This window comes from Callospermophilus lateralis, chromosome 13, assembly GCF_048772815.1.
Source record: "Callospermophilus lateralis isolate mCalLat2 chromosome 13, mCalLat2.hap1, whole genome shotgun sequence".
Taxonomy (NCBI): Eukaryota; Metazoa; Chordata; class Mammalia; order Rodentia; family Sciuridae; genus Callospermophilus; species Callospermophilus lateralis.
Window position 1 is genome coordinate 84242170 of NC_135317.1, and position 12876 is coordinate 84255045.

Here is a 12876-nt window from a genome sequence, read left to right on the forward strand (position 1 = left end):
ATTCACCCTTTATACTTTCTTGCATAGTTCATACATGAGGTTTTGGGGATGCCTCATATCTAAACCATAACAATACCCACATTGACTATTTATATTTGGACTTATTCCTAGACTTTTTTTTTAACAACTAAAAATATATTTATTTATATATTTTTAAAAATATATATATTTATTTTTATTTAATTTTTATTGTTGGTTGTTCAAAACATTGCATAGTTCTTGACATATCATATTTTATACTTTGATTCAAGTGGGTTATGAACTCCCATTTTTACCCCATATACAGATTGCAGCATCACATCGATTACACGTCCACTCGTTTACATATTGCTATACTAGTATCGTATTCTGCTGCCTTTCCTATCCTCTACTATCCTCCATCCCCTCCCCTCCCATCTTCTCTCTCTACCCCATCTACTGTAATTCATTTCTTCCCCTTGTTTTTTTTCCCCTTTGCCCTCACTTCCTCTTGTATGTAATTTTGTATAACCATGAGGGTCTCCTTCCATTTCCATGCAATTTCCCTTCTCTCTCCTTTTCCCTCCCACCTCTCGTCCCTGTTTAATGTTAATCTTCTTCTCATGCTCTTCCTCCCAACTCTGTTCTTAGTTACTCTCCTTATATCAAAGAAAACATTTGGCATTTGTTTTTTAGGGATTGGCTAGCTTCACTTAGCATAATCTGCTCTAATGCCATCCATTTCCCTGCAAATTCTATGATTTTGTCATTTTTTTAAATTAATTTTTATTGTAGGTTGTTCAAAACATTACATAGTTCTTGATATATCATATTTCACACTTTGATTCAAGTGGGATATGAGTTCCCATTTTTACCCCATATACAGATTGCAGAATCACATCAGTTGCACAACCATTGATTTACATATTGCCATTCTGGTGTCTGTTGTATTCTGCTGCCCTTCCTATCCTCTACCATCACCTCTCCCCTCTTCTCTCTCTACCCCCTCTACTGTAATTCATCTCTCCCCCTTATATTTTTCCTCCTTTCCCCTCACTTCCTCTTGTATGCAATTTTGTATACCCTTGAGGGTCTCCTTCCATTTCCATGCAATTTCCCTTCTCTCTCCCTTTCCCTCCCACCTCTCATCCCTGTTTAATGTTAATCTTCTTCTCATGCTCTTCGTCCCTACTCTGTTCTTAGTTACTCTCCTTATATCAAAGAAGACATTTGGCATTTGTTTTTAAGGGATTGGCTAGCTTCACTTAGCATAATCTGCTCTAATGCCATCCATTTCCCTGCAAATTCTATGATTTTGTCATTTCTTAATGCAGAGTAATACTCCATTGTGTATAAATGCCACATTTTTTTTTATCCATTCGTCTATTGAAGGGCATCTAGGTTGGTTCCACAGTCTTGCTATTGTGAATTGTGCTGCTATGAACATGGATGTAGCAGTGTCCCTATAGTGTGCTCTTTTTAGGTCTTTAGGGAATAGACCGAGTAGAGGAATAGCTGGATCAAATGGTGGTTCCATTCCGAGCTTTCCAAGAAATCTCCATACTGCTTTCCAAATTGGCCGCACCAATTTGCAGTCCCACCAGCAATGTACAAGTGTACCCTTTTCCCCACATCCTCGCCAGTATTCCTAGGCTTTTAATTCACTTTTTAAGTAAAATATTTTAGTGTCATAGAAGATACCAATCCTTTAATTTGTCCCCAATCTGGCCAATTTTGGTTAATGGGAACTCCAGCTGCCTAAGTTTGAATAGGGCCCTACTGTTCCAGGTCTGCTATTCTTTTCCCTCCCCATGGATAGCCAATACTACTTCTCTGTGATTATTCCTTTGAATTAACTTCATAAAAAAAGACACATTCAGGGGCTTTTTAAGGTCCCTCTAGAAGTCTGAATGCCTTCAGCCTTCATTTGCCATAAATATGCTTAGCAGTAAATTGTTCCAAATGGTCCTGAAGAAATCTATAAAATTTAATTGAAATATATAAAATAGACAAAAAATGAAAGGTTTAGCTTTATTTCAGTTTTGACCAAATATCAGATGAATTCACAAAAGTCTAATAAAATACTTTTATTGAAAAATCAACACCTCACTATCAAAATAATCTGAAAAATAAATTTTGAGAATTTAAGAGGTCATTTTGAAAAACAGAACACTAACAAATATTAATGCATATTTTAGATAGACCATATGTTCTAAAGAGACCATATGTTCTAAAGTATCCAAATAGAGACATAAAGGAAAACAGTATACAATTCTGAAGTGATGGAATTGATATAAAATTTAATCTCATAAGAAGTAATAAATTAACTTGCAGAGAAATAAGTTTATAGATATAACTGACTATCAAATCAATCACCTCATACATTTTTCAATATAATAAAAAGCTATCTATGAAATAAAAGTCATAGAAAAAGTTATAGAAAATATATATGAATGTTTAGGATATCAACAAAGGGATCAAAACTTTTCATGAGTAAAATTGAAATAGTAGTCTCTTACTACCTCTTTGACTCACACATCTCTTATCTTGGAATACTGTTTTTTTAAAAGGATAGAAAATTACCATAAAAGACAAATATATTAATAGATTTGACTATGCAGACTATGAGTCCTTTGAGCCCAGAGCTGTGAGCTTTACCTCTTTTCCAAGTATGGTGTTTTCTAGAATGCATTCAAGTAACACTTAATGGATGGATTCTAGTTGATCTTGTATACACGCTCTCCATCATTTGATGGTCGAACACTGATTCTTGAAGTCTTCCCACATGTTTGCTGCAGCCTCATAGGTTCTTCTCATTTGCCTTATGGTCCCTGCCTGGTTTTAGAGATTGGCCACCTCTGCTTGGAGATTTTTGTAGAGGCATGCAAATGAGGACCTGCAGATCCCCTACTGGGTCGGGCTTGATGAGGGTGCTCAAGTGCATGTGAAGGATGATACTGTGTTTCTGGCATAAATGACCTAGTTGTATTGGGCCTGGTAGAGAAGTTAGATAAAAGGAGCCTATCTTGAGGCTGCTGATGGTTAGGCTCATCCACCACTGCACTTCGGGCTGGACTTCGGGCTGGACTGGAATCACCATGGGGTTTCATTTGCCTTTGTGGCCCCACAGGGCTCAGGTGTTCCACTTCACTTGTGCCAATAGGTGGCAGCAGATTATTTTGACTCAGGGGTATTGGTGAGCGAGAGGAGAGCCAGTCAACTGCCAAAGGGACTTGTGATCCTCTGAGGATTTCTTCCACAGGTCTTGGTGTTCCAGTGCGTGAGTGGCTTGTGCTGATTGGAGGAAGGGTACGTGGTGGGGGATTACGTCTCCTGGCAGACTGCACTTTATATGACAGACATGATGTTCTAAGCTCCAAGGCTCGGTTTGGCCAATTTCGGGTTGAAAAGATGGTACTGGACCCAGGCCTCATAAGTAGCTTGTCATCAAGATCTAGGAGCTTGTCAATTAGGTAGCGATTTCTTGGCTGTAGAGGCATCCCAAGAATCAAGAGATCATTCGCATTTGGCTGATGACCACTTGCTTGACAGAGACTCATCAGATTCGAGGTGACAGACAGCACCTTGGACTGTGGCACTTGAGGTAACACCAAAGTATGTGGTTCACTCAACACATAGAGACTTTCTGAATCTGGTCTGGTGACTGCAACATTACTCTCATCATCAGAAGCAAATCCCTCCCGGTAACTAAGTGTCAGTTGCTCCAAACAGCTCACAGTTTTTTTCCACACTTTGCGAAACACACAAGCAAGAATGTCCTCTTTCATGCAGTAAAATGGAGCAATGGGAGGGTACCCTAATTTCTGTTTCTTTGTAGCTGCTTCTGATTTATTTTCATGAAATCCCTCTTCCATATCTGTATTGTCGAAAGCTAGGTATTCCTCAACTATTCCTTCTGAGAAGATTATACAGTCTTCTTCTCTTTCCACAGCACACAAACCAGGGGATATTGCTGAATCTCTTTCTTGAGACAAGGCTGCTTCATGTGAAGCTGAAATAGCAGGTGGGGATCTAGGATATAATCCATAACCTTCACTTGGAGTAATTATCTGTTTACCCAGAATCCTGAGGTGAGGAAAGCTAGATGTCCACTGTTGGCACTCTTCTTGTATACTCTTGGTATGCACACTTGACTTTTGCTCATATAAGAGCTCATCAATGGCTGTGAACATGGCCTGGACTTTTTCAGTGGCATTTTTATCAAGTTCACCATATCCCCAGGAGAAGTCTGAGCTGCCTTCTGTAGAGATCCCTGTGCCACTATAACTTGGAAAAGCAGATCCTGAATACCCAGCGTTGCCTGATGTTAAAGGTGATTCTTGAGTGAAGTCAGACTCACTTTGGGAACTTGTGTCTTTTTCATGGCCATCATTAGTAGAGGAAATTTCATCCAGTTGCTCTGGAAGGGGATGATGATTAAGAGCATGTTTTGTTACTCCTTTCAGCTCCAAGGTCTGCGGCACCGCCTTCCAAGTATGGTGTTTTCTAGAATGCATTCTAGTAACACTTAATTATTTGCTTTGCTTATGTTAGAACCTGCAGTGGGAAAGAAAAAAAAAAGTCTATTATGTAACATAAAGAAGGTACTTTAATTTGTGGTAAATGCATATGGAGATTAGTACTCGATATTGAGAGAGAACATCGAAGGGATATTTAACCCAATTGAAAAGGAGTAAGTTTCAGGGTATTTTGTTGTGTTTATTTCTGCTAGAAGCAATGCCTTCTGTGTTCTAATTTTAGATTGAACCCAGGGCCTCACACATGCTGGATGAGCACTCTACCACTGAGCCACAATCCCAGCACTCAGTTTTGTATGTTTTGAGGTATCAAACTAAAATAGAGCTGTTTGGGTGGCAATTTATAATTGAGAGAGGGGACTGGGAATTAGAATGCTATTTCAGTAACCAAAATAAAATATAAAATAAATGATCTAATGACAACTTTGGCATTTTTATTTTTTTTTCCAGTCATTTCTAATCCATTCTTGGAATTTCCCAAACCAGCACACAGTCTTCTCTAACCCCTGCTCCTTCTGTGTCTATTATGACTTTATCTACTCTATTATCCAGTAACTCAGTAGTTATCATAATGCCTATCCTCCCATTATCTAGCTCATCCCCAGATCCTCCTGACCCTACACATGAAGTTTTGACCATACGCACATCTCTTCCTACCACACCAGCCTTATTCCAAGCACCTGTCATTTCTCACCTGAACTCTTCATTAGTCAGGAGAAACAACTATTCCATTTCTAGAATCCATTTTCTCTTTTACAGTCAGAGGGATCATTTTCCCTCTAGAACTCAACACTTTTTTTAAAAATTTTTAATAGACAAATAATAATTGTACATATTTATGGGTTAAAATGTGGTATTTTGATGTGGTTTAAGGTCAAACTAATGAAGCACCTCATATACTTATTCTTTGTGAGAATATTTAAAATCAACCTTTTTACTCATTTTGAAATATACAATCTATTATTAGATCACTAAAAAGAAAGATAACTATAGTACATAAAACTAAGCCTGTCTCTCCCTCATTTACATCATTGAGTAAATACAAGAAAAGCAAAATCTTCCAACCTGGAAACTCTTCACAATGTTAGTAGAAAAAGAAAACATTTATTTATAAATAAGTATTAAGTGAGAATGTGATGCTCATCTTAGGCAGGTCCACTCAGAGACTAGAGAAAAGATAGAACTATCATTTTATTAGGCAATATAACCATTTATATCATAGCTTTCAAATTGATAATAATCAGTCTAAAGTAAGACTAATTGGACTTGGTAGCACCATTTATCACAAGTAGTTCACCTTAACTTTACCTTTTAATTGTGGTGACCATGTATGTTAACTAGTGGCCTTTATCCACAGGGAAACCTAAAAGAACAAACAAGGCTCATCTTCAGAGAAAAAGCCCATTTACTGAGGAACAGCTCTGCTTATTTATAGAGCCAGGGGTGGTTTGACAGTTATGACAGTTTAACAGTTTAATGGTTTGACAGTTGGCATGGGGTACTTTCTGATTGGTGGGTAAGGATCATGTGAGTCAGCAGGGCTCACCATTGGACAGCTCTTCTGGGGGGGTGGATGGGGAAGTTAGTCTTTGGAGCCAGAGCAACTTCCAACAAAACCAAATTTCTTAAAATCTTTAGTATGGGAAGAAGTTCTGTCACCTGGAACAGGTACTCACCAAGAGAGAAGGCCAATATCTCCTTTGATGTTTATTTTTCAAAAAGATAGTCCCTGGTTCTTGGGGAAGATTCCTGGGTTGCAAAACTGACAAAAGGAAAAAACAAACAAACAAACAAACAAAACCCCACAACCTTCCAGCTTTCACAGGAATTTACATTTCAATTGCTAATCTTCTAAAGTAAATATAAATAAAAATGGGCAGAGAAATCATTTCCTTTATTTTCAGCATGGAGAACTAAGCTTCTTATTTTTAGTTTTTAGCTTTTGATGTTAACACCAAAAACATTTTCATATTTTCCTGGCTTGCTAGGATAAAACCCAGGGAAATTTTAAGGGGCCTGTATGGTGGCAGGATCCCCTGGCCTCTCTGGCTATCTTGCTCCATGCTCCCCTCTCAAACATTTTCAGCTACATTATTCTTATTTTATCAGAATTCACCCCACATTGCTTAGCATAACAAAACTACTTTTCTGTTTCACCATCCCTTCACCTGAGTTAGAATTCCTTATCTTTTTCATTTCATCTTCAACATTCCTTTCATTAACAGCTGCCTGTTGCAGGAGATTTTTAGCTTCAAAAACACAAGGGCTGTATCAGTTTTTGTTGTCTATTGCTTTATGCTGGGTTCAAAGTATTTCTTTTTGGCAAATAAAATAAGTACCTTACTAATCTTTTGTGATGAATGGGTAAGAAAGAATAATATGAAAATTAAGTTATTAAAAAAAAGAAAAGATAATATGATTCAATATTTAAAATCTGGAGGTCAGAAACTTCTTAGGATTAAGGGATTGGAAAAAATAAGACTGTAGAACTAATGTCTTTAACAAAGAGAATGACAAATTTGATATAACATGTCTCATGTGTACATAGGCATACTCACACATATAAGTCAAAAGTCAGGTACTAGAGGGAAACATACACCAATGGTTGAGTTGTATTGTGAAATGTTGTATTGTGAAACATTGTCAGAGTTTATTTTATAAATAATTAACTAGAAGATCCAGATGAGTTGAGATAACTTCTAACCATAGAAAAAAATGTCACCTGTAAACTAAGCAATGCACATTAAAACTAGATGCCATATTTAATAGTTCTTATACTTTTTAATATGGATGGGGATAGAGTGAAACAGAAACTTTCTTACATTGCAAACAGAAATATAAATTTGTATAACTGTTTGCAAAATGATTTGTCAGTATTTTTCAGGAACGCTGAAATATTTGTATTCTTTGATCAAGTAAATCAACTTTCTAAAAAAAATAATGTTATTGTATTTTTTATACCTTTATTTTATTTATATGGTACTGAGGATCAAATCCAGTGCCTTACTCATGGTAGGCAAGCGCTCTACCACTGAGCCCAAGCCCCTGCCCCAGTAAATCAACTTTTGACAGTTTACATAAAGGTTGTATTCTGAAACTCAGAATACAACTCAGTGTTTCCTATTTATAATTCACTTATGATAGTATAAAGCTGGAAATAATCTTAATATTCAAAATTGGAAGAATGTCTTATTAGTTTATGAAATTTATATATTAATGGGGTAAATTCCTGTGTAAGCATAAGGTGTTTGAAATAATATGGGAAATTTGTTTTTCTGTGTTATTTTTTATGATTCCCAGATAATGCAAGAACATTGCAAATTAATAACAGAACCAGCATTCTATTTACTGAGACCTGTATCAAAAGCAAAAACATTAAACAGGAAAGACTTCTTGAAAACATACTTTATATACAAGTCGTCTTCAAAATCTCCTACTTAGGTGAGATCATTTTAAGGAAAATATTCAGTGATTTTTTTTTTTTTTTCAGGTAAAACAGTCAAATCAAGGTAACTGCTTGTTGAATTCAGCATGTAGTTTTTTTGCCCTTAGCTAATAGCTTGTTTATTTTTGGTTCTTTTTTCCTTGAAAATTATTGACTAGGTTTCCAAAGACATTAGAGATTCCAGTAAGTGGCACATTACGTGGCTTATTGCACTGGTTGTGAAAATAGTCAAAAAGCCAGCAAAAACTAAGCAGAATAAAAACAACACAAACAAAAATTGTTCAGACACATACACTATCCACCTAAGGCCTGATTTTCAAAATGTTATAAAATTATATCAGATATGGCATTTTTACTTTATGATGTTTAAACAATGATAATAAGTATTTTTTTTAACTTAGCTGTTTGATTCTGTTTGGATTCAATGACTCTAATATGCACATTTATATATGATTTGTGAAAATTATATGTACAATTTCTTCAGCAGTGGTTATAATGTGGAGCTGCTTTCTTTGGTTTCATGACATGATGTCATTTTTCTCATTAGGAATAAAAATCAATCCCTCACTCAATTATACTGTTAGCTTGCAGTTGAAGAGAAGTTTATAGAAAGTGTAAGACATCATCCACTTTGCCAGGTGACAAAAATGAGATAAAATATTGCAGAACATTCCTTGGCAGCATATGCATCACCATTTGCCACATGAGAATAATTAGATCTTATTGTGTTTTTCTTAATAATTTTGAAAGGAATAATTTGATAAAGAAGTTTGATTTTATTGACAGCGAAAGAGGCATCTTGGGATAGTGAATATATTTTCACTTGAAAGAATGTAGATAAATGAACAGCAGATTTGTTGACCTTCTTAAGTAATTACCTGATCTGATTCACCAATAATGCTTCACACATATCAAACTTGTTTTTCACATCCCTTCCTAATCTTATACTTTTCTTTTAGCATCATTTTCATGAAATTAAGTGGGCACATGTATGCAAAATAGAATTACTCTGCTATTAGTGAATAAATATGTGCCTGCTGAGCCAGATAGTCATTTTTCTTTTCAGTGTGTTCTTTTTTTCTACAGAGATAATGTTTAGTTCTAAAGTTTGTATGAGAAGAATATCCACAGGGGCCATGAAAATTTACATCTTTACTATTCCTTAAGTCCAAGCTGCATTGTTTATCACTATGGTTACATTCCTTCAGAAATGGAGTAAGATGTTATTTGCTATGTTTTCAAAATAAATTCACTTTCAAGATTATGACAAAAATTCAAATACTACTAGAATTCTTGGGAAAATGAGATGCAATGCCATTTCTATGTCTTTGCTAAATAGTAATGTTTTAGTTTTATTAACGATATGGAGACTCCTGAAAAGAAAATATCATTCCTTCCCTCCCTCCCTTCCTCCTTTCTTTCCTTCCTTCCTTCCTTCCTTCCTTCCTTCCTTCCTTCCTTTCTTCCTCCCTCCTTTCCTTCCTTCTTTCCCCTCTGTCTCCCCTACCCCAGCCACTTTTGACTCTTTCTTTTTCTTTCTTTCTTTTTTTCTTTTTTTTCCTGCTTATTCTACTTAGGTTTAAGAAAGAGGTTGGTATTGGATAGGCATCTTTGTAATGACCTGATGAAATATGTAGAAAGGACAATGGATTTGGAAAGAGTTTGAAATTCATTGTGTTTATAAGTGTTTCTGATAATCTAAAATTTTTAATATAATGTCCTGTTTCCTATTGCATTCTGAAATCCCCAAATAAATCTCACTTGATTTGATATGTTATAGGCACAATCATGTAAGGATATCAACCAGGCTGTCTTCATAATAAAACAGGAAACTTGATAGCAAAGGATTTGGAAAAATGGATATAGTGAAACTCCTTGGGGAAGTAAGCCTCAGGCCTTTTAATTTGTTGTGAAAGCATTTTTTTTTTAATGTGGCTTCAATTACAACCTTCAATGGCTATTCTATAAATTAATGTAATTGGTAAACTTTTTTGGTTGTTGTTTGTCATGAGTCACAGAAAAACTGAGATGGTAAGGAGCTACAGGAAGAGACTTAGAAGAAGCATTGTTCCATATTTAGGAGGGGACTTAATCCTAAATAGGTGGGTTCCCTGCCACAGGGAACCTTACTGCAAATGCTAAATAATTAATGTTTCATGGGCGATGTCAAAGGTGGCGGTCTTAGGAAGAGAAGGTGATGGTGGCCTCTAAGGGGATTCCTATTTAACTTTGGAACATTCTCCTTTATGTGTCCCTATCATACAAAAACTGCAGTCACTCAAATCTTAATGAAATAGCAAAGTAGTCAAAGTTTATTTTTGTGATTCTCTTACTCCACACCACAATCCCACTCCTTTGAAAACAGTCCTCCCATTTTGAACATCTTCAAAACCCCCACATCTTCCTGCCACAGGCTGATGATTCTCCTACTCCATCTCTTCCTTCTGTTTACACTGACAATTCCAAGTATCAAATCTATGTGTTGGTCTTCAAACAAAAACAAAAACAGCTTTTTTGTTCAGTGTCTTTGTATTATCATCTGAAGAAAATTGAAGCCAGATTTAAAGTTAGGTAGTCAGTGTAGTTAGATAAATCGGGTCTAATACCGAGTGAAATCTAAAATGGAGGCCATGCTGAGAATGATTTCAGGAAATGCAGGACAACTCATGGAATGTTAATGAAGTCCTGAAAAGGCCCTAGGCCAAAGTCCATCCCAAAGGAATGTTAATGAAACCCAGGAAACAGCCCCAACAGATTTGGAGATAGCCCATCCCAGAGAAGTGATAATCCCATCCCAAAAGGTGATAATTAAGCCCCCCCCCCCCCCCCCCGTGTCCCACCCTTCAGGCCTTCCAACCTACATTCCATCACCAAAACTATAAAAAGGGGAAACAACCGCACTTCCATGGATTCCAACTCTTAGGTCTCCTTCTTCCTCCGGGAGAAGTCTTTTCTGCTGTCCTTTAATAAACTTCTAATTTCTACTCTGACCTTTCTGGTGTTATTCTTCAACATTGGGGAAGCAAGGACTCGTCACCAGTCAACAGTGGTAACATATTGGAGGTCCCACTGAGATTCTACACCGAGGTAAGTGCAGGCACCCTATGTCTGTTTGAGGTGCATCTTTCTCTCTCATTCTGGAGGTTAAGGTGTGCACCCGACGGCTACTTAAACGCAATTAGTGTAGCCGCCACTCTTCAAGACTTGGGAGAGAGGTTTTCCAGCCTAGGCAGCTCCCAATCACCTGTTCGGTACAGAGCAGACATGTTGGGTTCTGCCAAAGCCGCTTCCAACTTTTCTGTCTGGGCCCGGAGAGCAATTGGCGTGAGTACACAGTGTCCCGAATCCTGATCTGCCTCGAATGCGTGGAGGTGGAGGAAGGAATTTGGAACAACTGCAGAATTCCGGTCTGGGATACACTCAGACGATTCCTAAGGTTCTTTTCTCTTGAGCCCCCTCCCAACGGCCCTCAGGGGTATCTAGGGTGATCGGTAGATGAATGGCACTGAGGGAAAGCCCCAATCTGCCTTTGTATGGGCTATGCAACACTCCCAACCCCGCATCTATTCCCTCCTGGTTGCTCCCCTTCCTTTGCAGGTCAGAAATGTTAGCAATTCAGGTTGCAGGACTGAGAAAGGCATGAGATAATTAGTAAAATCTGCCCAGGTTCTCTAAGATGCATAGATAAATTTCACTAGTCTGTTTTATTGCCCCAATGTTTAAAATGTGCTGTGGCAATTCCTTTAGTCTACAGAGCAAAGACAACAAAAGAGCACATGATTCTCTTTTGCAATGGGTTTTTAGTGGCCGGGAGGGTAAGCAGTAATGCCCTTAAGTCTGAATCCTCTCAGGGTCTCTGGCACAGGGCAAACTGAGACCCTAGCACTTTGCTAAAGGGCCCAGAAACCCCTTGGCAAAGCAAGGTGAGAGATAGGTTTTCTGGACCGTTTTGGAAGCTCAAGCTTAGGGAGACATCCCTAATGAGAACAGTTTTCTCCAGCACAGCATGGGCGCCTGAATCCTGTTTTCTTCTTACTCAGACGGGAGCTTCTGTCTCTCAAATAAGCCAGGTGCTCCACTAGCCTGCGTATTGAAAAATTGGGATAAATTTGAACCTCAGATGCTCAAGAAAAAGCACCTAATTTTCTTGGCCTGGCCTCAATACAAACTCTCTGATGGAGAAACCTGGCCACCAGAGGAAAATATCAATTTTAGTACAATTTTACAGTTTGATAAAATTTACAAAAAAGGAAATGGTGTGAGGTGCTGTATGTTCAGATTTTCTTTGCTCTAAGGGAAAATCCTAAATTATGCCAACAGTGTAAAGTAGACTTAGCTATGATATCTGCCATGAAGAGAAAAAATCTTGGACTCACTGAGGAAAAAGAATCAAGAGAAAAATTTGGGCCGATCAAAGTAAATATCCCCTTCCCCCTTCAAGACCTAAGGCAGATAAAAACTAACTCTATTAGAAAGTTAGGAGATATGCCAGATTGCCTGGGACTAGATCTATCCAAAGGAGCTAATCCTGTAAGTAAAAGGGAAACTGAGGGACTCCCAGCAGCTGCCAAAGCCATTTTCGCTTTGGGGAAATTCCTCATTTCTTCCCTGCACTGTAAGGATTACTCCATCTGAATGCAGTAAAGTCAGTCACACTGAGACCCTTGATTTTACACCTATAGTTGCCCCTATGTGAGAACATCTGGTCCACTCGTGGGGAAATCTATGGTGCCACTGATGTAGAAGTCATAGTTAAATGGGAGTTAAAAACCTGGAGAGATTTTTCTCTTATCTGGTCTATTTTGATTTTTTATTGTAACAATCTGGTATCTAAATGAGTTTGAAGCATTGCATAATCTTGCAGTTAAAAGTTGGGGTTAGGTAATTGTTTAGTTTGTGATTTCAGATAATTCATGCCATAGAACTTAAATATTT

General features: G+C 37.5%; 1 pseudogene; it reads right to left on the minus strand.

Annotated features, from left to right (window-relative positions):
- Nucleotides 1-2780: 2780 nt before the first annotated feature.
- On the minus strand, nucleotides 2781-4475 carry LOC143379349 (primary cilium assembly protein FAM149B1 pseudogene; annotated as a pseudogene).
- Nucleotides 4476-12876: the final 8401 nt, after the last annotated feature.